Genomic DNA, 26,438 nt, shown 5'->3' on the forward strand with positions numbered 1-26,438 from the left:
TGATTCTGATGGTATTACTGTGGTAGTAGTCTATTGATGCACAGGATGTTGATTCTGGACTTGGTTACCCAGAGCTTGATAACAATAATGTAACCATATTCACATATACCCATTACCCTACCCATTACCATTACATATACCCACTAATGATATGGGATTACATGTATCATTGACTAAGTATATGTAAATGTCAATGTTGTTTAAAATATTAAAATAGTTCATTACCTCACTATAGTATTCCTTTTTATCATGTATTTTGATTGTGTATTTAAACAAATGTATAGAGACCAGTTTGTGACCTAACTGGCTTTGGTCTAGTTCTCATTTAAGGCTCACAATCACCTCACACAATGAAATAGTATGGGTATATTATACATTTTCTGAATCTTTACAGTCCTGTGAGTATTCCAGTTTTTGTGTTTTGTGTCCCTGATATTCCTAGATGCCACAGGGCTAAAAGAAAGTATATAGTTTAGGCGAACATTGCAGAAAGATGTGTGTTATTGACGGGTTGAAGAGCTCAAGTGACCTCTATATTTGTGAGAAATATCCACAACAGGGCTTGAATGAAAGCTAAGAAGGTCCCCTTTAAAATGATACCAAAGACAATATTATAGAACATTGAAAAATGTCCTGACCATGAGGCTAAACCAGGATATGCACCAGCGTCTAAAATGCAATTTAGTTTAGCGGGTGGTTAACTTCATGAGCTGATAACTGTGATACAGCTGCCACTCAGGAATGGTTATCATACCAAAATATCATCTACAGATGGATCCTTTCAAAAATTATAAGTAAGTTTTGCCACCTTGAGTGTACCGAAATATCGTCTGGCCCATGGACTAAGATGCTGAATCTGCTGGGACCGGCGCACACACCTGATTTCCTCTTTGTCCAACTGTTTCTGCGACAACTGCCTGCTCAGGTGCGGGCTGCTTTGGCTAACACCAGCATTACCGATTGCCGCAAGCTAGCAGAAGAAGCTGACAAGTTCTTCCTGGCCAGCCAACAGTAGCACTGCGGGTCCGCGCTCACCCCTGCCCACCCCCACACGTCACCACCTGGTGACTCAATGGTGGTCGCCGCGGCAACCCCCGGTCGGCGACAGGAGCCCAGCCTGTGCTTTTACCATGCAAAGTTTGGGGCCAAGGCGAAAAAGTGCAACTCCTCGTGCACTTTCAGCTCGTCGGCAAACGCCAGGGCCGGCGCTCACTAGTGGCCATGGGCATCGGCTTGGAGGGCAACAGGCTACTTTTCCTGCAAGACTCCATCTCGGGGCGGCGTTTCCTATGCGACACTGGTGCGCAGAGGAGTGTCGTACCTGCATCGAGTGTGGACGCCCTGTCGGGCGCTCACAGCCCTCCCATGGAAGCTGCTAATAGCAGCTCTATCCGTACGTACGACACGAGGCACATTGACATGTGTTTTAACGGACAGCGGTTCAGCTGGGATTTTGTCACCGTCGATGTGGCAATTCCCCTCCTCGGTGCAGATTTCCTTTGTGCTCATGGGCTGCTGGTGGACGTCAGGAATCGCCGCCTGATTGACGCCGTCACCTTCGCTTCACACGCGCGTGCACTCAGAGATACAGGCTCCCTCAGGCTGTCCAGCATGCTCTCCAACGAGGACGTCTTTCTCCATCTTCTCTCTGAGTTCCCTGACCTCACTCAGCCCACATTCTCGTCATCTACGACCAAACATGGGGTTGAGCACCACATCGTCACCACTGGCCCGCCGGTTCACGCCCGAGAGCTCAGCGCCTCGACCTGACCAAGCTCTCTGTCGCCAAGGCGGAGTTTGAGAACATGGAGCGCCTCGGCATCATCCGTCGCTCCAGCAGCCCATGGGCTTCACCCCTCCACATAGTGCCTAAGCCTGGCGGTGGGTGGCGTCCATGTGGTGACTACCGTCGGCTCAATGACACAACAACACCGGACCGCTACCCGGTCCCTCACATCCAAGATTTCTCCGCCCACCTGGCCGGGAAAGTGATCTTTTCCAAGGTGGCCCTCGTCCGTGGATACCATCAGGTGCCCGTCCATCCCGCTGATGTCCCCAAAACGGCTGTGACAACTCCATTCGGACTGTTCGAGTTTGCCGTTTGGGCTCAAGAACGCCACGCAGTCCTTCCAACACCTCATGGACTCAGTGTTGCGGGACCTGCCTTTCCTCTTTGTGTACCTGGATGACATCCTGGTCGCTAGCACCTCCGTGTCCGAGCACTTGTCCCACCTCAGAGCCCTTTTCGAGAGGCTCAGCCTGCACGGGTTGATAGTTAACCCGGCCAAATGCCAGTTTGGTCTGAGCACCATCGACTTCCTGGGCCATCGGGTCGCCAAGGACGGGGCGGCCCCCCTTCCATCTAAGGTGGAGGCCGTCGCAGACTTTCCACGCCCACACATAGCCCAGTCCCTCCGGGAGTTCATTGGCCTGGTGTCCTTCTACCACCGGTTCATACCCCGGGCTGCCAATCTCCTCCGCCCCCTATATGAGGCTCTGAAGGGCACAGCCCCCACACGCCATGGACTGGTCTGCAGAGAGGGACAAGGCTTTTAAGGATGTGAAGGCTGCCCTGGCTGATGCGGCGATGCTGGCACACCCTGTGTCTGGAGCGCCCATCGTCATCACGACAGATGCTTCGGACTACGCCATCGGCGCGGTTTACGAGCAGTGGGTGAGCGGCGCGTGCCAGCCGCTTGCGTTCTTCAGCCGGCAGTTGAACCTGAGAGAGCGCAAATACAGCACCTTTGATCGTGAGCTGCTTGGCCTTTTCCTCGCTGTTAGGCACTTTCGTTTCCTACTGGAGGGCCGTCAGTTCACGGCTTTCGTCGATCACAAACCGCTGGTGTTCGCGATGGCCAAGGTGGCAGAGCCGTGGTCAGCCCGTCAGCAGCGACAGTTGGCCTACATCTCTGAGTTTACCACCGACGTGAGGCATGTCGCTGGGAAGTCCAACCCGGTCGCCGACTGTCTCTCCCGGGCCATCGCTGGTGCCGCCCATTTGGGACTCGACTACAGCCAGATGGCGGCTGACCAGGCCGCCGACCCAGGAGTGAAGGCATGAAGGACCGCCGTCACAGGGCTGCAGTTGGAGGATTTGGCTTTCGACGACGCCGGCGCCACGCTCCTGTGCGACGTCTCTACGGGTCAGCCCCGACCCGTCGTTCCGACTGCTTGGAGGCGGCGGGTCTTCGACGCAGTCCATGGGCTGTCTCACCCTGGCAGAAAGCCTTCACAGAGGTTGGTGGCGGCAAAGTTTGTCTGGCATGGACTCAAAAAGAATGTGAGGGACTGGGCTGACACCTGTGTGGAGTGCCAACGCTCCAAAGTGCTCCGGCACGTCAAAGCGCCCCTGATACCTTTCACGGTACCTGAGAGGAGGTTCGACCACGTGAATGTGGACCTGGTAGGCCCCCTGCCCCCCTCCCGTGGTTTCACATACCTGCTCACCATGGTCGACAGGACCACGCGATGGCCAGAGGCCGTCCCGCTTTCGTCCACGACAGCGCCTGAGGTTGCCCGAGCGTTCATCGGGACCTGGGTCGCCCGCTTTGGTACCTCATCTGACCTCTCCTCGGACAGAGGGCCGCAATTCATGTCAGCGCTCTGGGAGGAGATCGCCGCGGGTTTAGGGGTGAGGCTCCATCGCACCACAGCGTATCACCCTCAAGCGAATGGATTGGTCGAGAGTTTCCATCGCTCGATGAAGGCCGCATTGCAGGCTACCCTCAAGGACGACCGCTGGGTTGACAAACTGCCTTGGGTCATGCTTGGGCTCAGGACGGCCCCCAAGGAGGACCTCCAGTCCTCATCCGCCGAACTGGTCTGTGGACAGCCACTTCGGGTCCCGGGGGATTTCCTTCCCACCGCCACAGCTCCCTGGTCCGCCAGCTGCCAACGGACTGCGCTGCAGGAGGAAGCCAGGGCTTTTGCACCGGTTCCCACTTCTCAGCATGGCGGCTCTCAGTCCTATGTCCCCACGGAGCTGCGGTTGGCGGAATATGTTTTCATCCGTCACGATGCGCACCGCGGTCCCCTGCAGCCACCCTACAACGGCCCATTTCGAGTATGGGACACTGGAGATAAGCACTTTGTGATGGAGATTGGCAGCAGGCTGCAGCAGGTTTCTGTGGACTGCCTCAAGCCTGCTCACCTGGACTTAGACTGCCCTGTTGGTCTTGCCCTGCCCCCACGGCGGGGGCACCCCCCGGCCCTGCCCCCCTCCCCCGGCAAACTGCCCCCTGCTTCCCCAGCCCCTCCATTTCCCCGGTCCAGCTTTGAGGACTCTGCTGCTTTGCCTGCGGTTAACCAGCCCCCAGCTCCTGTTCAGCGGAGCCGTTGGGGCAGAGATCCGCCCCCCTAGCCACACTGACTTTTCGTATTAAGGAGAATTCTGGGGGGACGTGTGTAGTGGTTATGGGGATACATAATTCCCCTTATTGAGCAGGTAGGAACCTTTGTTTACAACTGCTGTTTTCTCGGTTCTGGTTTACAGTGGTACACTTCCCCTGCACGGGTTTTTGTTGTAGTTGTAATGGTGGAAGGAATAAATGGTGCACGTTGTGTAGCCGAAAGAGAAAGTTGTCACGACTCCTGCTTGAGCTCCTCTACAATGTAATGGTTTGTGCAAGCTTGTCTAGTGCTTATGTATAATAAATATCCGTTGGTTTTGTGCTAGCATACTGAATGCTAATTGAAAATAAATACCTACGCAAGTATGTGCCACCATAGCATATGCTAATTTGGACTACACACCCTTGTTGGTTGATCATAGTATCTTGTGTAATGCTACTCTATACTACATGTCTATGTAAGGCTATGTAGTTTTGTGCTAGCATACCAAATGGTAATCCACACTAAAACTTACGGTTTGTGCTAATAGAAATTTAAATATTTACTATTTAAAAAAACTTGACACTAATAGGGGTAGGGGTTATGCTTGCTAATGTTATGCTACATTATGCTAGTCAGGTCACAGTGATACACTACGGTGAGGTCTGTACCGAAATTTGAAATATGTCCCAAAATATGCGGAATCTCTGCACAAACCTTCCTTATGCTAAACCAATACCAACAGGAGAGGGATTTGCTAACAGTTGATGTGTGGTTCGGAGTCCGTTAAGAGATAAAAAGCAATAAACTCCAAGAGGAAGAACTTCATGTCAGAGATAAAGAGGTGGACTTTACGATGGCGACGTGGAACAGAGAGAGGGAGACAGAGCGACAGAGAGAATGCGAGAGAGACAAAGGCAGAAAGACAGCGAGAGAGAGTTTGTGAGAGATAATAACAGAGAGACTAAAAGAGAGGGAGCGAGATAGTTTTCATTATTTCATTTGACTGTTACATAATCATCCAGTACTATGGGCTGAAGCCAGACTGTTGTGGGATGTACTGTGGTAATTATTCACATAAAACCACCTTATAATACCCTAACAACCACATAGTGACACCCTTGCAACCACCTAGTGACCACTGAGCAACCATTAAGCAATACTCTATAAACTGCTACTAAACCAGCTTCTAGCCAACGTAGCAAACAATTAGTTACAACATTGCAAAATAACAACTAACCCTTGACCTTACACTGAAATCTTCAGCAGGCAATATTCTCTCTTCATTATTTGTTACAATTGTCACTGGAAAATGAAGACTGTGCTTCCTGAACAACAACAACTAACCCTTGACCTTACCCTGAAATCTTCAGCAGGCAATATTCTCTCTTCATTATTTGTTACAATTGTCACTGGAAAATGAAGACTGTGCTTCCTGAACACGTTTGGGTGCATTTTATGAATTTTGGGCTGCTGATCATGAAAATCGTGTTAAAATTTTCCTGTCCCATACCGTTTTGTAGATATAACCTATTTTTGTGATTCCCCGTCATATTTTAAGTCTACTAGCATATTGCCCACAGAGCAAGCTGTTTTGGTCAGTCCAAGCATGCACTCAGTGTATGTGCTATGCAAATGTTGTCTTAGGCATGCCTGGCCATGCTTAGTCAGGTTAGATGCTTGGTTAGATGCTTGTTAGAACTTGGCTCAGAGGTACTCGAAAGTCAATGCCATTTGCAGTCCAAATGATATGGCGAGAACACTTGACGGACTGTTACTTCTGTCTGACCAATGTATCTGGCTTCTCTACTAAAAATAAGAAATCTATTGAATACCCCAATCTGCCTTCAGCCATGAGACCAGTGCCACATGATGACAGTTTGCCTGTACCGAAGCCACCGAGACATGGAGCCTAGATGAGGGAGATGAAGATGCCACAACGCATGAACCAGATGTGGATAAACGACACTGATCCAGATGTTGAACCTTTATGCCTGGTTATCTTCATCTGATAACACAGCCAAAATTAAATAGCCTGGTCAGGGACTTAGATTTGTCAAAAGCTAAAGCAGAACTACTTGGTTCAAGATTGCAAGGATGGGGTTTGCTGTCACCAGGTACAAAAATTTCTATCTTTTAGAACGTCAACAACATTTGAGTAACTTCTTTACACAGGTTGACAACCTCTGTTTCTGCACTGACACTGATGGATTGTTCATGGCTTTGGGTTGTGTGCATGACCCACAACAATGGCTTCTTTTTATAGATTCATCAAAGTTCAGCCTGAAAGCGGTCCTCTTACACAATGGCAAGGTCCACCCTTCAGTACCCACTGGCTATGCAGTACTACAATGACATGGAAGTGTTGTTGAAACACATACAGTACAACAATGACGACTGGAACATGTGTGGTGATCTAAAAGTATCGGCACTGCTACTAGGAATGAAGCTTGGTTATACAAAGTACTGCTGTTTCTTGTGTGAATGGGATAGTCTTGCTACAGAGTCATATCGTATTAAAAAGAACTGGCCGTTCCGTAAGCATTTCGTTCCAGGGCAGAAAAGTGTGGTGCATAAACCACTTGTCCACCCAACACAGATATGTCTGCTTCCTCTTTATTAAAACTCGGACTACAGAAACATTTTGTGAAAACAGTGAACAAAGAAGGTGATGGATTTCACTATTTGAGACACATGTTTCTAGGAATAACTGATGCCAAGATGAAAGAAGGCCTTTTTGTTGGTCCACAAACCAGACAGGTCATCAGTGATAGGGAGGTAGAAGATCTGCGAGTGGGCCAGAGAAAATAGCATGGAAGGCATTTAAGGATGTTGTTGAGAATTTTCCTGGCAACTACAGAGCACCAAACTACACTGAGCTGCTGGACAACATGCTTAAAGCATAAAAAACCATGAAGTGCAACACGCATTGAAAATTCATTTTCTACATTCACACTTGGACTTCCTCCCTGCAGATCTTGGTGCAGTCAGTGAGGAACATGGTGAAAGGTTTCACCAGGACATTGGACCATGGAAAAGAGCTATCAGACCAACTGGATCAATCAATGCTGGCCAACTATTGTCGGACACTGACACGAGAGGCACCAGATGCTGAGTACAAACCAAAATCAACTGCAGAACATTTGAAGCTCAGTTGAACTAACACAATGTGCCAGCATCATTATGTGATGAAACATGTTATATCAATGCAACTTATTTGAATGTTTCTCAAAATTCGTATGTGATACAGCAAATCTGAAATTATTTTTGTTGTGTTCAGCGCGATACTGTCCATCATCTCTATTTTTTTTCATGAAGCAATACGTTTGAAAAAAACTGTTGTCCAGTGGTTTGAAACACTGCAGTGATGTCGGTGCCGAAATCTGAAATATGTGGAATCTCTGCACAAACTTTGCTAATGCTAATCCAACACGGAGAAGAGGAGGATTTGCTGACAACTGATGTGTGGGTCGGATGTAGTGAATTGATAAAAAGCAATAAAACCCACGTGGAAGAACTTAATGACAGAGATAAAGACGTGGACTTTAGGATGGAGACGTGGAAAAGTGAAAGAGAGAGAAAGAGTGACAGAGAATGTGACAAGAGACAAAGGCAGATAGACAGGATGAGAGACTACAACTACTACTACTACTACTACTACTTTCGGCTGCTCCCGTTAGGGGTCACCACTGCGGATCATCCATTTCCATTTCTTCCTGTCCTCTGCATCTTCCTCTGTCAACTCCTCTTTGGCCTTCCTCTTTCCCTCTTCCCTGGCAGCTCCATATTCAGCATCCTTCTCCCAGTATACCCAGCATCGCTCCTCTACACACGTCCAAGCCATCTCAATATTGCCTCTCTTGCTTTGTCTCCAAACCGTCCAACCTGAGCTGTCCCTCTAATATACTCGTTCCTAATCCTGTCCTTCTTCATCACTCCCAAAGAAATTCTTATCATTTTCAACTCTGCCACCTCCAGCTCTGCCTCCTGTCTTTTCATCAGTGACACTGTCTCCAAACCATATAACATAGCTGGTCTCACTACCATAGACAGCGAGAGAGAGAGAGAGAGAGAGACTATGAAAGACAATAACAGAGACAGAAAAAGAGAGGGGGAGATCATTTCTATTATTTAATTTGGTTTTTGCATCATCATCCAGTGAACATCTATGATGTTTGCAGATGACATTGTGGTCTGTAGCAAGAGTAGTAAGCAGGTTGAGGAGAGCCTAGTGAGGTGGAGGTATGCATTGGAGAGAAGAGGAATTAAAGCCAGAAGGAGCAAGACGAAATACATATGCGTGAAAGAGAGGGAGGAGAGCGGAATGGTGAGGGTGCAAGGAGTAGAGGTGATGAAGGCATATGAGTTTAAATACTTGAGGTCAACTGTTCAAAGTAACGGGAAGTGCAGAAGAGAGGTGAAGAAGAGAGCGCAGGCAGCATGGGGTGGGTGGAGAAGAGTGTCAGGAGTGATTTGTGATAGAAGGGTACAAGCAAGAGTTAAAGGGAAGGTTTACAAGATGGTTGTGAGACCAGCTATGTTGTATGGTTTGGAGACAGTGGCACTGATGAAAAGACAGGAGGTGGAGCTGGAGGTGGTGGCAGAGTTGAAGATGATAAGATTTTCATTGGGAGTGACGAAGAAGGACAGGATTAGGAAAAAGTATATTAGAGGGATTGCTCAGGGTGGACCGTTTGAAGACAAAGCAAGAGCATGTGGGTTAATCCGGCCATATGCGTGAAAGAGAGGGAGGAGAGCGGAATGGTGATAGATAGATAGATAGATAGATAGATAGATAGATAGATAGATAGATAGATAGATAGATAGATAGATAGATAGATAGATAGATAGATAGATAGATAGATAGATAGATAGATAGACAGATAGATAGGAGCAAGCCGTCAGACAGGCTACGCAACAATACTAAACTTCAATTCAATTGACCTTTCGCAAAGTCCCACCCCCCCTTAGTTACTGTTGCTATGCCCATCAAGCTTTTCAGAACCATCCAGGAAGTAGCCGGAAAACCCCAAAACATGAAGGAAGAAATCAGCGCATTCCGAGAGAAAACAAGTGATGTATTTTGGAGTAATTCATCCTGAATATCGTCCCGTGAAAGGCAAGAGGGGGTTACAGTATGCAGTAATGCATTAAAAGGAAAACTGACTTGCGTGGACTCCGGGCTGCCGGGGGCAACTGTAATGGAGGGTAAAGCTTACCGGTCGCAATCAAAGAACGAGAAACCCCATCAACTAATCCTGAAACACATTGTGGACCAGCTGTGCTCTTGCCCTGCAGGGTAAGTTAAATATGTCAGCTGTTATTGGTATATTTTAATAATCCATTGTCAACATCACCGTAATATAGTGTTGATTTTGGCCAAGGCTCCCCATGGCGTTCTTTTATCCAGGCTTTTTCGGGGGTTCTGTATGGGCTCCTGGGGGTCGCAGGGCGGCCAGGGACATGCCCAGGGGCCGGGGGAACCGCCCCATGATTTTTTTTAACCTTCGGACCAGAACCGGTATTTTCAACAAAATAAGGCAAACGAGATGCCCCCGCGGGGGGGAGGACTTTTCCAAACGGCCGGTCCCCACCTGGAGCTCCCAGAGGGGGAGAAACGTTTAAAATAGGCCGGATATGGGGAGGTCAGACCGGCCAGACACCATCCCAGCCGACCCTCCCCACGGGTCTTTACGCTCTGAAATGAAAGGTGGAACCTGGCTAACCTGTGACTAGCATAGTAAAGCTATGTTAGCAGGCTAGCTATCGTTAGCTATCATTAAATGAGGTATCTCTGAGCACAGACTAAGCTGGTTACGTTCATCAGGTACATTAATAATGTTATTTTGTTAGTCAGTAATACGTTGATATGTTGATAATGGTAATAATCATTGTGTGGGTAAAAGTAACAGTAATAATATGTTGCTATATTAGCGATAAATAATAGCTAGCAGCAAGCTTAGCTTGGAGCAGACAGGTATTGCTGTTGGTTTTGGGTGGATTAAGCTAGCCATGGGGTCTGCTATACTGCCAAATCCATTGCTGACATTGCACTTCTTGCGTTGTGGATTTCAGGAAGGTAAAGAAAATTACACCCCCACCAAACTTTTCAGAGATCTAGTATCCGATCTGCAGATCCCATAGGCACACCGTTTCAGCATTTTGCTGTCTGTCTGAAAGCTTGATGGACCTCCCTCACATAGAAACCGTTGCTAAGGTAGGATTGGATAAGCACCGTTCTGGGGCGGTACTTTGGGAAAGGTCAATTCAATTCAATTCAATTTACTGTCATTAAAAACAATGTGCAGCACATGTTAAAAATGAAATGAGGGCTGTGGCTTCACCAAACAGTGCAAGACAGACACAGACAAACACAGCAACCACAATATAAGATATACACACATGTAAACCAAAAGCTAAAAATAAGTTAAAAAAGAGCTGGAGTACAAAATATTTAAAAATATATACAGACATTCAGTGGGTAGCCAGGTTCAGGTGGGCAACAGCTTGTGGAAAGAAGCTTTTTTTAAAAATTTCTTTCTGATTTTTCCCTTTTTTCTCCCAATTTAGTAGCCAATCGATCCCTATTTTAATTCAAACACCCACCCTCGTACTGCATGCGTTCTCCAACTGCATCTCTCCGGCCGGCAGTCTCGAAGGAGACCGCCTCCCCACTTTCGTGACAAGGCGACTCCAGGCCGAACCACTGTTTTTTCCGACACACACAGAGACGCATTCACGTGACGAACACAAGCCGACTCCGCCCCCCTCCCTAAGACAGCGTTGCCAATGATTGCTGTTTCATCGAGTCCGGCCATAGTCGGATCTGATGAGACCGGGGCGCAAACCCCAGTCCCCAGTGGGCAACTGCATCAACACAAAGCCGATGCTTAGACCGCTACACCACCGCGGACCTGGAAAGAAGCTTTTTTTCTAGCCTGGTAGTGCGGGTTCTGAGGCTCCTGTAGTGCCTCCCAGAGCGCAGGGGGGAGAACAGTCCATGGTTGGGGTGGGTGGGATCTCTGCGGATGCTCAGACCCCTTCGAAGGCAGCGTTTGTGATAAATGTCTTTTATGGCTGGGAGCTGGGTACCGGTGATATGCTGGGCCGCCTTGACGATCCGCTGCAGAGCTTTCTGGTCTACTGAGGTGCAGTTGCCGTACCACACTGAGATGCAGATGGTCAGGATGCTCTCTATGGTGTAGTGGTAGAAGTTGGTGAGAATTTTGGGGGGTAGACGGGCGCTCCTCAGCCTCCTCAGGAAATGCAGGCGTTGTTGGGCCTTTTTCACAACGTCCTGGGTGTTTAATGTCCACGAAAGGTCCTCGCTGATGTGGACTCCAAGGAACTTAAAGCTGGAAACAAGCTCCACTTCCACCCCATTGATGTGTATGGGGGAGTGGCTGCAGCTTCTAGACCACCTGAAGTCCACAATCAGCTCCTTTGTCTTCTGCACATTAAGGACAAGATTGTTGGTTGTACACCATGAAGGGAGGTGCTCAATCTCGTCTCTGTAGGCCATCTCGTCATTGTTGGTGATACGGCCAATGACTGTGGTGTCATCTGCAAAATTAACTATAACATTTGAAGGGTGAGTTGGCAGGCAGTCGTGGGTAAAGAGGGAGAAAAGGAGGGGGCTCCGAACACAGCCTTGAGGGGCACCTGTGCTGAGGGTCAAGGTGGAGGAGGTGTGGTCACCTAACCTAACAGACTGAGGTCTATTGGTCAGGAAGTCCAGGATTCAGTTACGGAGAGAGGGGTTGAGGCCAAGGGAGAGGAGTTTGGTGGTTAGTTTGGCGGGGATGATAGTGTTGAAGGCAGAGCTGTAATCTATAAACAGTATCCGGATGTATGTGTTGTTAAGTTCAGGGTGGGTCAGAGCAATGTGCAGGGCAGTGGCAATGGCATCCTCAGTAGACCTTTTGGGACGGTAGGCGAACTGATGTGGGTCGAATGTGGGGGGGGACAATGTTTTTGATGTGAGCCAGAACCAGTCTCTCAAAGCACTTCAAGGCAATGGGGGTGAGTGCTATGGGCCGGTAGTCATTCAGACATGTGGATGTTGGTTTCTTGGAGACAGGAATGATAGAGGTGGTCTTAAAGCATGCCGGGACTTTAGATTGGGACAGTGAGAGGTTAAATACAGGTGTGAAGACACCAGCCAGCTGGTCGGCATATTCCCTGTAGACCCAACCCGGTATGCCGTCCGGTCCGGCAGCCTTCTGGGTGTTCACTCTGCGCAGTGATTGTCTGACCTCTGCAACTGATAGAGTGAGCACCTGGTTTTCTGGGTGGCTGGGGATTTTTGTGGCTGGGTCAGTATTGTCCTTGTCGAAGCGGGCATAGAAATGATTTAGCTTGTCTGGCAGGGAGGCATCATGGACGGTGGGACCGCGATTAGAGCTTTTGTAGTCTGTGATAGACTGAATGCCTTGCCACATTCGCCAGGGATCAGAGTTATTGTGAAAGTAGCCCTCTATTTGTAGGGAATATTTATGTTTGGCTGTTCTGATGCCCTTTTTGAGGTTGGATCTGGCTGTGCTGTAGGCTTCACAGTTACCTGACTTGAACGCTGCGTCCCATTGTTAAATGTAAAACTAATGCAAATATCCAACATGGTAGTCAACACTATACCAATCTGCATGGGATTCGGATGGCGACTACAAAGTACAACAAAATTTTGAATCACAAAATAAACAGAGATTAGAATAGCAGCTCACAGTATCGCAAACATATTGCGAAACCTTGTTCCCACTTACAACGGCTTACCAACAGGAATTTCAGAGCAAATAATTAGTGAAATATGGGCATATTTTAGTAAAACTATCTGTTTAATTATTTTTCAGTATGGGCATTCTAGCTGGCACATTTGTTTAACTATACACAATGAAACAATGAAGCTTGGGGCCCTGCATCAGTAGAGACTGTAGCTTCGGTCCTCAGCATCAATAGAGACTTTGTAGCTTGGGGCCCCACATCAATCAAGACTTTGTAGCTTGGACCCCACATCAACAGCAACTGTAGCTTGGAGCCCCCGCATCGATAAAGACTTTGTAGCTTGGGGCCCCGCATCAGTAAAGACTGTAGCTTGGGGCCGCTGCATCACTAGAGACTTTGTAGCTTGGACCCCGCATCAACAGCAACTGTAGCTTAGAGCCCCAGCATCAATAAAGACTTTGTAGCTTGGGGCCCCACATCAGTAAAGACTGTAGCTTGGGGCCCCCGCATCAATAGAGACTAGTTTTGGCCCTGCATTGCAACACAGGGTTGGAACAAACGTCCCTTGTAGGGTATGACTGGGGATCCCTACTATACGCAAACACAAGACCCCTGACCTTTTGGGGCCCCTCGTGGTCCGGGGCCCCGGGGCACTCACCCTGCATGCCTGGTCCTTAATCCAGCCATAATCCAGCAAGAGAGGTGATGGTGAACAATGCTGAATATGGAGCTGCCGGGGAAGAGGAAAAGAGGAAGGCCGAAGAGGAGGTTTATGGATGTGTCGAGAAAGGACATGCAGAGACATCAGTTTCTAATATTCCTGTGAGAAACTCTGTTACAAATCTTGTGGTCCAAATCACTTAAGCAAGGAAATCCAGAAGCACTTCAAACTTTAATCTAATTATTGAAAAGACCTAAAAGGTTCTCAACCACTGGTTACAAAGAGACTTGTCGTTGAAGGGCAGAGTTCTGATCACTAAGGCAGAAGGTACATCTTGTCTAACCTATGCTGCTCAGTCATTGATACAATTCAATATGTAAATATATTGATATGATGCTAAGACATTTTTATGGAAAACAAAACCCACTATATGTAAAAATATGTAGTTCTGAATGTCCAAAGGAGTTGAATCAAGTGCAACTGGACTTGGTATATATCCATGAAGACGTTTCACCTCTCATCCAAGAGGCTTCCTCGGTTCGTGTCTTTCTGACTAGACCAAGCTAGTCTGACTGGCTGGTGATGAGACTCAGAATTTATCCTCTAGGAGTCGTTGTTAGAGCTATTGATATGCGTGGCTCTTTGTGACTAGCTTGGTCTAGTCAGATGGGCACAAACTGAGGAAGCCTCTTGGATGACAGGTGAAACGTCTTCACGGATATACACCAAGTCCAGTTGCACTTGATTCAACTCCTTTGGATAACCATGACCTGGATGAATGAGAACATTCACAGACATGTTGCGGAACAATTTGGGTCTGACACCCTTAAAATGGTGAGGGAATATGAAAGGATGGCTCGGAAAATTGCAGACTACAGAAACCACTTGCGATTCAATCTGAGATGCAGACAAAACAGGCTCATACCCACTAGCCTGCGCCTGTGTACCACAATGAAAGGACATAGAGCAGACAGAAGCATAGAGAAGGCATCAACTCCTGAATGAAAGAGTGAGACAGGTCCATTTCACTATTGAAGGGCTGAAGGAGAAATCTGACCAACTACTCCAGCAAATAACGTCCCACTTGCCTGGTCCAGTCTTGGAGAGGATTACTGATTTCACCAAGAAAGCCCAACTATCTCAACACCACAAAACCAAAGAAAGGCAGACAAGGAAGTTTCAAAACTTACAGCGACGGACCAGCAACACTAGCCAAGCAGATATACTTACCTGGAGACAAAAGACAGAACATCCCACACAAAACGGAACACATTGTGGCCAACTTATATATGGAAGAGGTAGAACACAGAGCCCTGAACTCCTTCAGAGGAACACCTCCGAGCCACTGGTTCAGATATGTGGACAGCACATGGGTCAAAATCCAAACACAAGAGGTGCAAGCGTTTACCAAACACATCAACTCAGTAGACAAGAACATTAAGTTCACAAGGGAAGACGTAAAGAACAACAGTTTGCCCTTCTTGGACTGTGACGTCCACATTGGGGAAGACAGGAGCCTCCACATTGGGGTTTACAGGAAACCTACTCACACAGACCAATATCTACTTTTCGACTCACACCACCCGCTGGAACACAAACTGAGGGTCATCAGAACTTTGCAACACAGAGCTGATAATGTGCCCAGCAGCACTCAGGCCCAACGAGAAGAACATAAACACCTGAGGGGAGCTTTAAAAACCTGCAGCTACCCCAGTTGGACCTTTGTGAAAACTGCAACACGTTCCAAAAAGACCAACCAGGTGAGCGACGAGGAGAAGAGGAACAGAAGGAAGAGCACAGTCATCCCGTATGTTTCTGGGGTCTCCAAGAAACTCAGGAGAATTTTCCACAAACATCGCATCCCGGTATACTTCCAACCCAGCAACACACTCCGACAAAGAGCAGAGTGAGGGCCCAAATGACCTTTCCCATGGAGGAGTATGCACTTGTCCTACAGCACCATCAGGTGAAATCCAGTCTGAGGAGAATCAATATCTCCAAAGCGGCAGTACCAGACAGTGTCGGGCCGCACACCGAAGACCTGAGCTGACCAACTAACAGGGGTGTTCACCGTCATCTTCAATCTCTCCTTACAACAGGCTGTAATCCCCACCTGCCTTAAATCCACCATCATTGTACCTGTACCCAAGAAGACAGCAGTCAACTGCCTCAATGACTATTGCCCAGTTGCCCTGACCCCAATTATTATGAAGTGCTTTGAGAGGATCATACTCTCTCCATCAAAGACATCATCACCACAGATCTGGACAGCCACCAATTTATTTATTTTTTATTTATTTAACCTTTATTTAACCAGGAGGATCCCGTTGAGATTACAAACCTCTTTTTCAAGGGAGACCTGGCCAAGATAAGCAGCACAGTTGCACATTTGAAAACACAAACAAAAGACAAAAAAATTAGAAAAAAAGTAAATTACAAGCAGATTATAAAAAACAAGTACATGTTGTTAAATCAGCTTCAAGTACTCTCAATTTGGATTTAAAACGGCTCAGTGAGATTAACTCTGTAAATTTCCAGTCATTCTGCAACATATTCCAGGTTAAAGGTGCAGAATGAACGAAAGCCTTTTGCCTATCGGGAGAACAGATCTACAGAGGACGCAGTCTCAATTACACTTCATATAGCCCTGTCCCACCTGGAGCATCCAAACACATACGTATGTCAGGATGCTTTTTATTGACTTCTGCTTCGCTTTCAATACGATAATCCCCCATAAACTGGTACACAAACTCAGCAACCTAGGATTAACAACCTCACTCTGTTCATGGGTTATGGACTTTCTCACTCACAGACCACAAAATGTCAAGATAGGTAACCATACATCTTCAACCCTCATCCTGAACACAGGTGTGCCACAGGGCTGTGTGCTCAGTCCAGCCCTCTTCACCCTTTTCACCCACGACTGTACCCCCATCCACTCCTCCAACACTACAGGCGCATCTCAAAAAATTAGAATATTGTGGAAAAGTTCATTATTTTCTGTAATTTAATTCAAGATTCAAAAAAGGACTGGTTGTTAAAATCCCTAGTGTTTGCACTGCAACAGTTTCGGTGGGCAAGAAACTGGAGATGGCTGCCAAGGTGACATTACCACCACCAGGACACATCGTCAGTTGTGTACCTCAGCATCACAAGGTGTTTCGGCCTTTTATCACAAGACACCCTCCGCTGAGGCAGGCCCACCACAGGTTGATCAGTCTTGGGTGTGTGTCCTGAGGTTAGCTGTATATATCTATACAAAGAAATGGAAACGGATGATCCGCTGTGGCGACCCCTCACGGGAGCAGCCAGAAGTAGAAGTAGATCTATACAGGTGCATCTCCAAAAATTAAGAATATTGTGGAAAAGTTCATTATTTTCCGTAATTTAATTCAAAAAGTGAAACTTTCACATATTCTAGATTCATTACACATAAAGTGAAATATGTCAAGCCTTTTTTGTTTTAATCTTGATGATTACGGCTTACAGCTCATGAAAATCAAATATCCAGTATCTCAAATTAGAATATTACAGAAGACCAATCAAAAAAAAGGATTTATAATACAGAAATGTCGACCTTCTGAAAAGTATGTTCATTTATGCACTCAATACTTGGTCAGGGCTCCTTTTGCACGAATTACTGCATCAATGCAGCATGGCATGGAGGCAATCAGCATGTGGCACTGCTGAGGTGTTATGGAAGCCCAGGTTGCTTTGATAGTGGACTTCATATCGTCTGCATTGTTGGGTCTGGTGTCTCTCATCTTCCTCTTGACAATGGTTCAGGTCAGGCACGTTGGCTGGCCAATCAAGCACAGTAATACCATGGTAGTTTTGGCACTGTGGGCAGGTGCCAAGTCCTGCTGGAAAATGAAATCAGCATCTCCATAAAGCTTGTCAGCAGACAGAAGCATGATGTGCTCTAAAATTTCCTGGTAGATGGCTGCATGACTCTGGGCTTGATGAAGCACAGTGGACCCACACCAGCAGATGACATGGCACCCCAAATCATCACTGACTGTGGAAACTTCCCACTAGACTTCAAGCAACTTGGATTCTGTGCCTCTCCACTCTTCCAGACTCTGGGACTTTGATTTCCAAATGAAATGCAACATTTACTTTCATCTGAAAAGAGGACTTTGGACCACTGACCAACGGTCCAGTTCTTTTTCACTTTAGCCCAGGTAAGACGCTTCTGACGTTGTCTTTGGTTCAGGAGTGACTTGACATTAGGAATGCGACACTTGTAGCCCAGTTCCTGGGCACGTCTGTGCGCGGTGGCTCTTGATACACTGACTCCAGCCTCAGCGAAGCTCCCCCAAGTTCTTGAATCGGCTTTGCTTGACAATCTTCTCAAGGCTGCGGTCATCCCTGTTGCTTGTGCACCTTTTCTGTATGTGTGTGCAGTACACAGGGCGTGTGTGATGCGTAGTACTAGGGTAGTAGTGCTTGTACTTAGTGCATGCTGCATGCTGGTTCTGCTTGCTACTTTCTGCTTTCAGCTACTGCCGCCGACTAGCCCTCTTTGCGGGGGTGAAAAGAGGAGCCGAGTGCATAAGTCTCCCCTGCCGCTACACAGCCTCTCTACCACCAAGACTCCTGCAGTGCCTCCTCGTGGCCACACACGGTAACTGGGTATCTTGCGGTCCCTGGCTAAAATGTAGGGGATCTCGGAGCTACAGTGGTCCCCAGAGGTCTAATGCGCAGGCCCATGTGAAGTGGACACGCCATGGCATTGACCAACCACTGTCCCGCTGCCTTGTAGGTAAGTCTAGGATGACAAAGGCTAGGGGAGCACACCCTGAGAGAAAAGCAACATGCATGGCGGTGCACGATAGGCGGTCCTCCGACAAACTGGAGCTCCAGCAGCCTCCTGCAGCTGTGGAAGAGTGCTGGTCGTCTTGGGCTCCCCTTGCCACCGGATCCCACCATCTCACAGTGAAGAAGTGCTGCTGGGACATGCGCACTCCCAATGGCACTCTAAATAATCTCTTTGCGCAGGTATCCACCTCTGCATCGGTGAGACCAGCAACCGGAATATGGATCAAAGTCTGGCAGCGATGGGGTGTCTGGTGACGAGAGCAGGTATGAATGCACTAGAAGCTCCTAATCAGATCCATGCACGCCAGCGGCACAGGGCTATTCATGGTCGCCAACAGCTGGGTTTGAGTGGCAGCTGCTCTCGGCAGACCCGTGTGTCTGAGCAGCCCTATTTAGGAGCTACACTGCTCACCCCAACTGGGGAGGGGCCAAGAAAAGGTGGTCTAAACATTGCCCACTAAGAACATCCTGGATAGGCTACCGCACCTATCGGGACATTCCATTCTGCGGTCGAAATAAACAAAAGAAAATAATCCCTTTTAAAATGGCAACATGGAACATAAGAACTCTGCTGGATGTTAATGCCGAAAGACCTCAGCGAAGGACTGCACTCAGTGCAGCGGAACTCAACCGCTACAATGTTGACATCGCTGCACTCAGCAAAACCAGGTTCCTGGATGAAGGCTCCCTGAAGAAGGACACCTACACCTTCTTCTGGAAGGGATACCTTGCAGGAGGACAACATCAGCATGGTGTGGGATTTGCAATAAAAAACAGCCTCCTACCAAGACTTACTGAAACACCAACTGGCATAAGTGAAAGGCTCATGTCACTCAGGATCCCTCTGGCCAAGAAACGCTATGCCACCCTCCTAGGTGCCTATGCACCAACGCTACCATCAGAGGATGACGTAAAGGACCACTTCTATCAGTCACTAGATGAGGCTCTCCATCATATACCCAAGGAGGACAAGATATTTTTGCTGGGCGATTTCAATGCCCGAGTGGGGAAAGACAACAAGGTGTGGAGTGGTGTCATTGGTGGGCATGGCATTGGGAAAGTCAATGCTAATTGACTGCGCCTGCTAAGCCTCTGTGCTGAGCATGGCTTGACCATCACAAACACCCTTTTCCAATTAAAAAATAAGCACAACACATCCTGGATGCACCCACACTCCAAACATTGGCACCTGTTGGACTACATCATGTGAGACGCACTGATATAAAGGACGTCTTACTCACTCATGCAATGAGAGGTGCTGAGTGCTGGACAGATCACCAGCTCATCATGACCAGGCTCCAGGTGGAGGTACGCCCCGCTGTTTGTCTCCAAAGGTCAGCAAAGAAGAAGCTTGACTGTACCCGGCTAGAAAAGGCTGAGGTCCAGAACAATCTCCGCCTCTCTCTGGCTGAAAACCTGGAAGACATTGAGCTTCTCTTGAGCACAGGTGATTCCATTGATGGGAAATTGTCTTCCGTGAGCTCCAGACTCTACGAGGCAGCATCCCAATCCATCGGTTACAAGTGCAGAAAGCACCAGGACTGGTTCAATGACAACATAGGCGCAATAACTACCAAACTCAAAGGCATGCATAAAGCACACAGTGCTGTCCTCAACAATCCCATATCAGCTACACTCCGGCAACAACAGCAAGCATCCAGGAGAGAGTTGCAATCAAAATTGCGTGCCCTCCAGAATGAGTGGTGGATATCGAAGGCAAATTAAATACAATTCCATGCCAACAGAAACGATATGCACACCTTTTATGATGCAGTGAAAACCATCTACGGCCCAAGAAACTGTTCTGTCTCCCCCTGAAGTCTGATGATGGTACCACCCTCATAAAGGATCAGAAACTCACCACAAAAAGATGGGCAGAACATTTTGAGACCCTTTTGAACCAGCCCTCCCCAACAGATCCATCAGTCTTGGATGAACTACCTGTCCGCCCCACCATCCAAGACCTTGACTTTCCACTAACCTTTGAAGAGGTTCATTGTGCAGTTAGATCGCTGAAAAATAACAAGACCCCTGGCCCTGACAGTGTCCCTGCAGAGAATTTTAAACAGGGAGGCTACCTCTGCACTTTTCCTGTTCATCTCACACATATGGAACAACGAAACCGTCCCTCAGCAGTGGAGGGATGCTAACATCATCTCCATATATAAAGGCAAAGGAGACAAGTCCCTCTGTGGCAACAGCCGTGGCATTTCACTACTGGCTGTTGCTGGAAAAGTCCTGGCCAAACTCATGTTACACAGGCTGGTAAAAAACATCTCAAAGGAACTGTTGCCTGAGTCACAGTGTGAGTTCAGGAGGAATAGGAGTACTGCGGACATGGTGTTCACAGCACGGCAACTCCAAGAGAAGTGTACGGAGCAACACCAGACCTCTTCATAGCCTTCATCGACCTGTCCAAGGCTTTCGACACAGTCAACAGGGACATCCTATGGAACATCCTCCTGAAGTTTGGCTGCCCATGAAAGTTTGTCAACATCCTTGAACAATTTCATGTGAGGATGATGGCACGTGTGACCATTGGAGGCCAGGAATCCGAGCCCTTCAGGGTGTGCACCGGGGTATGTCAAGGGTGCATCCTTGCGCCAGTTCTTCTAAACATCTTCCTCCTGTGTGTGACATTGCTGCTCCACGAGGAAATCAGGAAGGACGGTGGGGTTAGTGTGGACTTCAGACTAGATGGAAATCTATTTAACATCCATAGGCTCCAAGCGGTCACAAAAATTACATCTGAGCACATCATCGAGCTACAGTACGCAGATGACTGTGCAGCTGTGGCCCACACATCGGAGCCACTGCAAGATACCCTTGCAGCTGCTGCAAGAGCGTATGGTAGGCTGAGGCTCTCTATAAACCTGGCAAAGACTGAAGTAGTATGCCAGTGGGCATCTACTCCTCCATCTCATTCACCAACCTTCACCATCTCCGACAAACCACTTGCAACAGTGGAATCCTTCAAATATCTGGGCATCTTCCTCTCTGATGACTGCACCATCGACAGGAAGATAAAAAACCGGATTAAACAAGCGTCCTCCTCTTTTGGCAGACTTAGGAGAAGGGTTTTTCAAAACAAAGACCTCAACCTCAACACCAACATTTCTGTTACTTAGCAGTTATCATCACGACTCTCCTCTACAGCTGTGAGGCGTGGACCCTGTACAGCCACCACCTCAGGATGCTTTAGGCCTTCCACATCAGATGCCTACATTGCATCCTGAGGATAACCTGGCGTAACCGAGTGCCCCATACTGAAATACTCCGCAAGACCAACTGCATCCGCATGGAGGCTACCGTCACCCAGCACCAACTTCGCTGGCTCAGTCACGTCATCAGGATGCCAAAGGAGCGCTTACCGCGTAAAGTGCTGTATGGTCAGCTACATCGTGGCCACCCCTTGGCAGGGGGCCAGAAAAATGGTACAAATACCAACTGAAGGCCATCATAAAAAAGTGCGGCCTGAACCCGAGCCAGCTGGAGGACACTGCCGCCCAACGCTCCATCTGGCGGCAGCTCTGTCAACAAGGGGTGCAAAAGCTTGAGAAGGACCGAGGTGATCGATGGACCAGGAGACGACTAAAGAAACATGAAGCCAGTGCCACACCTACACCCCCAGTCAGTGCTCTCACCTGTTCTGTCTGTGGCAAACAGTGTGGATCGCGGATTGGGCTTTACAGCCATAAGAAGACTCACAAGTGACAGAGGAAGGATTGTCATATTCGGACACAACGGACAACCTTAAGCAAGTAAGTAAGCAAGCACCTTTTCCTACCACAATTTTCCCTTCCAGTCAACTTTCCATGGATATGCTTTGCTACAGCACTCTGCGAACAGCCAGCCCTTTCAGCAATAACCTTCTGTGGCTTATGGGGTATTGTCAAGAGGAAGATGAGAGACACCAGATCCAACAATGCAGACGAGATGAAGGCTGCTATCAAAGCAACCTGGGCTTCCATAACACCTCAGCAGTGCAAAGGGCGGATACCTCCATGCCACGCCGCATTGATGCAGTAATTCATGCAAAAGGAGCCCCGACCAAGTATTGAGTGCATAAATGAACACACTTTTCAGAAGGTCGACATTTTTGTATTATAAATCCTTTTTTTGATCGGTCTTCTGTAATATTCTAATATTTTGAGATACTGGATTTTTGATTTTCATGAGCTGTAAGCCGTAATCATCAAGATTAAAACAAAAAAGGCTTGACATATTTCACTTTATGTGTAATGAATCTAGAATATATGCAAGTTTCACTTTTTGAATTAAATTACGGAAAATAATGAACTTTTCCACAATATTCTATTTTTTTTGAGATGCACGTGTATAGTGAAGTTTGCTGAGGACACCACTATAGTGGGACTCATATCAACAATGAGGAGACACACTACAGAGAGGAGGTCCAGCATTTGGCTGGGTGGTGTTCAGACAATAACCTGGTCCTGAACACCAGTAAAACAAAGGAGATCATTGTGGACTTCAGGAAATCCAGGAAGACCACCCCACCCCCACTGCAAATAAATGGTGAAGAGGTGCATATTGTGTATAACATCAAATTCCTGGGAATCCACATAATCAAAGAACTCACATGGTCATTCAACACCTCCCACCTGGTGAAGAAAGCATAACAGAGGCTTTTTTTTCCTCAGGAAACTTAAACAAGCCAGTCTCCCTTCTCAGCTGCTGGTCAACTTAGAAAGCATCCTCTGTCAATGTGTCACAGTCTGGTATGCCAGCTGCACAACACAGAATAGGAAGGACTTAGCCCGGGTGGTAAAGACAGCAGAGGATTGTGGGAGTTGTGCTCCCGGACCTTGATGCTGTGTATGCTGGCCGCCTACAGAGGAAAGCCAGCAACATCAGCAAAGACACAACACACCCAGGTCACTATCTGTTTGTTCCCTTGCCATCGGGGAAAATATACTGCACCTTCAAAACCCAGACTAACAGAGCTGTAGCCTCCATTGTCCCCCTCCACACACTCACTCACACACACACACACACACACACACACATAAAGGAGCAAAAGATAAGACTCAACACACACACACACACACACACACACACACACACCTGCCGAAAGCTGCTGAGGACTAACTGCTACTAAAGCCGCTGCAATATGAACAACTGTGTGCAATAACCCCTTCCACTATTTTGAGCTTTAAAAGCAGCTATCTTTTATTGTCTCGTCATAATTTTGCTACCTCACTTATTTTTACTACCTCATTTGTTTATACCAGATGTTGTTTGTCCTTATTTTTATCTTGTTTTTTTTTAAATCATTTACCTTGTCTAATGTTGCTGGTCTGAGAGTCACCAAACGAAATGTCGTTGTGTGCACACAATGACAATAAAGTGTCTTATCGTATCTTATCTTAGAAGGATGCTGAACATGGAGCTGCCAGGGGGGAGGAAACGAGGAAGACCAAAGAGGAGGTTTACGGGTGTGATGAGGGAGGTCATGCATGCAGGTGGCTGGTGTGACAGAGGAACACGCAGAGGACCGGAAGACATGGAAACGTATGCTCTGTTGTGGCGCCCCCTAACGAGAGCAGCCAATAGTGGTAGTAGACTATAGAAATATTATATTTGGTTGTTGTGATTTTAGTGACAAGACGATAATACATTGTTCCTTATTTTTCTTGTCACCAAATTCCACATTCATAAATGTAAAAACTTTTAACAAAAAATAAACTACATTGTTTATATTTATGAAGGAAATTGATCAATACATGGCAACGATTTCCTCCTCACTAAACAAGTCTATCAAAACAACGAATGTTTACAATATTTTGAAAAATTTAAAGTTAGCTTATTGTCATTCAGCTGCGTCCTTATTTCTACTTCATTTATTTTACGTTATATTTGTTTGTTTTTTGTTAGGTAGTTTTTCTTTTTGTTTTCTCAATGCTTCATCGATATGTGCGAGATATGTTGCTTTCTTCTGATAAAATGTGTGTTAACCGTCTGAAATGAAACTAAACAGAGGTACTTCTGGTCTCCGCCACCGCCACCTCAGCTGTACAGGCTAGCGCTGCTGGGCTAGCGCTGCTGGGCTAGCGCTGATTGGCTAGCGCTGCTGGGCTAGCGCTGCTGGGCTAGCGCTGATTGGCTAGCTCTGCTTGGCTAGCCCTGCTTAGCCAGCTAAAGGCTAACGCTGCCAGAGACAGAAAAGGGAAAATCACCATATTGGTATTATCATTATTTCCGTTTCAGACGCAGGCAATGCTTAACTGTAAACGACTAAAGGCATGGCGAGAGGACATACCGGAGCTGGAGAGTTGGGCCAGAAGGAGCCGCGACTGCTGGTGCCAAGTTGCAGCTCTGCTCGTCCCGTCAGAGGTCACTGGCCGCTAACCTGGATGCTAACGCACCACGCCACACAACCAACGCCGCAGCTTGACTCGGGAAATATCCGGCGGCGGCGACGGACATTTAATTCCACTTCCTGCTGCTTCAAAACATAGTAGTTTATGGCGTGATAAGAATCTCATCAACTCTAATAAACAAAAACCATCAAATGAATCTTTTGCGACTCTTTAACTTCTGCTTTAGCCACTTGCGACGTTCTTCGTCTTCCTCTGCCTCCTCTTTCTCTTCTTCTTCGCCTTCTTCTTCTTCTTCTTCTTCGTCTTTTTGTTGTTTTCTTTTATTGTACAAAACACATATACATTACATTATGAACAAGCAAAAACAGTTCATGTCAGAGTACACATACAAAACAAAAGGAGAACAATTCAAAAAATATGAAAGAATAATATTTTTTTCTTCAAAATAAACTTTTTTTTCTTCTTCGTCTTTGTCTTTTTAAAGATTTTCGTTTCATTTACTGTACAAAACACATGTAATTACATTATGAACAAACAAAAACTGTTCATGTCAGGGTACATATACAAAACAAAAGGAGAAGAATTTAAAAAAAATATGAAATATTTTTTTCAAAATAAAGCCTTCTTCTCTTCGTCTTCTTCTTCGTCTTCGTCTTCTTCTTCTTCTTCTTCTTCTTCTTCTTCTTCTTCTTCTTCTTCTTCTTCGGGTACATTGGTTGTTAGGTTAAAAAAAAAAAACAATTTGGTGCTTTACCGCCACCAACTGGAATGGTGAGCGGACCAGAATGTTTATTTACGATCCATCCATCCATTATCCAAACCGCTTATCCTGCTCTCAGGGTCGCGGGGGTGCTGGAGCCTATCCCAGCAGGCATTGGGCGGCAGGCGGGGAGACACCCTGGACAGGCCGCCAGGAAAAAAACAAAAACAAAAACCTAGTGTGCTCCCAATTAAACTAGTTATTTCTCAGGCTTCTGAGAGGGACTAAAAGCCTCTCTCAGAATCTGCTGCTGCACACCTCCAGAAACTTTCATAATACACTCAAAAATGTACTTGCAAGTGACAAAAAGAGTCATATAATTATGTTAATCCTATCCAATTTTCTTTCTTCCAAAGCAATACAGTTAATTGCCATCGCAAAAATGCCAAAAACTTCATTTGGTTCTTACAAAAGCAAAACGCAATATGCTTGATGAATGACTTGTCCTCCTTAGGTTCTTGTCTCACATTATTCTCATTGTTTCTCTCCGTTCTTTTAGCGGCTTCAGCATACGACAATCCCTTTTCTCCTCCCATCTTATTAACTTTCTCTTCCTTAATTCTTTTTTGGACACCGTGCCGACCGCGTTTCACGATTTCGCTTGCAGTGCAAGCGCTTTCCTTGCGGTTTTTCAACTTTACAAACTTCAACAATGCAGTTGCCCTTTCCACATCTTCAACACCTTCTAACTCCATTACATACTGCAGCAACGTGACCATTTTCTTGGGAGGAAAAACATATGGGAGGAGCTCTCTCTTATGGACTTGCCCTGTAACTCACATAATCAAGGTACACTCTTTCCGAC

General features: G+C 47.0%; 1 protein-coding gene across 1 annotated transcript in view; it reads right to left on the reverse strand.

Annotated features, from left to right (window-relative positions):
* slc31a1 (solute carrier family 31 member 1) overlaps positions 1–25,151 on the reverse strand; it is a 79,830-nt gene extending 54,679 nt beyond the window's left edge. Inside the window, exon 1 of the mRNA XM_056290762.1 lies at positions 24,813–25,151. The gene's annotated coding sequence lies outside the window, so the exon portion shown is untranslated. The remainder of the gene's footprint in view (positions 1–24,812) is intronic.
* Positions 25,152–26,438: the final 1,287 nt, after the last annotated feature.

This window comes from Lampris incognitus, chromosome 12 (genome assembly GCF_029633865.1).
Source record: "Lampris incognitus isolate fLamInc1 chromosome 12, fLamInc1.hap2, whole genome shotgun sequence".
Lineage (NCBI taxonomy): Eukaryota > Metazoa > Chordata > Actinopteri > Lampriformes > Lampridae > Lampris > Lampris incognitus.